Consider the following 1677-nt stretch of genomic DNA (forward strand, 5'->3'; position numbering starts at 1 on the left):
CATCCTCCCATCTCCTCTTATTATTGATGATCTCCTTCAAAAATTTAGCATATTGAGGCATTTGGGTAAGAGCCTCAGCAAAAGGAATATTGATTTGCAGTTTCTTAAAAATATCCAAAAATTTGGAAAGTTGCTGTTCAGTCTACTACTTCTTCAGTCTTTGAGGAAAAGGGATTCGTGTGGCATAGGGTGAAGGTTGGGCATTATAGTGATTCTCCTTGTCACCTTGGTTCCCCTCTGACTTATCACTGGTTTCTTCATCATAGATTTCAGCATTAGTTGATGAAGGACTCTCAACATCTGTACCTGTCCTCTTACTTTGCACATCTTGCTTTGGCTCCAACACTTTCCCACTCCTTAGTGAAATTTCTTTGAGCTGCTCCCTTGGTTTAGTCTCAGTGTTGCTTGGTAAATTACCTTGGTTCCTAGCTGAAACAACATTGACTAGTTAGCCTATCTGCACCTCCAAGTTGCGAATTGAGGACGAATGGTTCTTTGCAATTTGATCAAAATTAGGTTCCGTCCTTCTTTGGGCCTCATCCTAGCTGTTCATCTTACTACTCATCATGTCCATGAATTTATCTAGCTTGGCTTCAAAAGAAGCTGATCTATCCTGATGAGGATGTGGTTGGAATCCTGGTGGTCCTTGCTGTCTATGAATGTTGTTGTTTTGGAAACTGGAATTGCTTGCATTGTTGTTATTGCTACTCCCTGAAAAATTGGGGTGATTTCTCCACCCTGGATTATATGTGTTGGAGTACAGGTTGCTGATTTTCCTTCCTTGGAATTGATTCCCCACAAAGTTGCATTTCTCCATAAAATTTCCACTTGCAAAATTAAAATTTCCAACACAACAATAAGAACTAACATGACCTATACCATTACAATACTCACAGATTGGTTGCATAGAATTGTTGATGGCATTGGCCTGCATGTTCATGGTGCCCAATTGCTTGATTAAGGTTGAAATTTGAGCCTGCAAGGATGCTATGGAGTCTGCTTCTGATTTGCCTCCCTGTCTAGGTGGATTTAGCTGCTCGGCTAGCCACAAACAATTATTAGCTGCCATTTCCTCTAAGAGATCAAAAGCAACATCTATAGTTTTCCTCATTAAGGAACCTCCTGCAGCAGCATCAATAGTATCTCTAGTAGTGCGAGTGGCTCCATTGTAGAAAGTCTGAATCAATAGTCTCTTAGGTAAGCCATGGTGAGGGCAGCTTCTCTACAAATCCTTAAATCTTTCCCACGCCTCATACAATGGTTCATTCTCAAATTGCTGAAAGGTAGTAATGTCTTTGATGATCTTTGCGGTTTTGGCTGGGGGAAAATACTTAGCCAAGAAAGCCTGTGCCAGCTGTGCCCATGTGGTTATGAAATTTGTTGGTAGATAATTTAACCACGCTTGCAATCTGCGATTTGCAGTTTGTGAAACTGCAACCTGTGATCTAACCACTGTTTTGCAGGAAGGATTGTGCGAACAGCCCTGATAGACTGATTCTTGATTGTTCTTTTATCAGAATTTAATTTCAGATTATTTTCTTGAATTAAAGATCAAACCCTAGACCCATTCGAACCAGGATTGGTTCAAATTGTTTGGACCAAATCTAGGGTTCGATCTAGGCTGAAAGTCAACCCTATTTTTTCCCACTAATGGGCCTGAGGATGGATATTTAATTA

The 1677-nt window shown here is 40.5% G+C and overlaps 1 non-coding gene across 1 annotated transcript; it reads left to right on the forward strand.

Annotated features, from left to right (window-relative positions):
* Positions 1-1199: 1199 nt before the first annotated feature.
* LOC148802983 (small nucleolar RNA R71) lies at positions 1200-1306 on the forward strand. The gene has a single exon (XR_016081545.1). It is a non-coding gene; the product is annotated as a small nucleolar RNA R71 (small nucleolar RNA).
* The last annotated feature ends 371 nt before the right edge of the window (positions 1307-1677 follow it).

This window comes from Nelumbo nucifera, chromosome 1 (assembly GCF_055504915.1).
Source record: "Nelumbo nucifera cultivar China Antique chromosome 1, China Antique-T2T, whole genome shotgun sequence".
In the NCBI taxonomy this organism is placed as follows: Eukaryota; Viridiplantae; Streptophyta; class Magnoliopsida; order Proteales; family Nelumbonaceae; genus Nelumbo; species Nelumbo nucifera.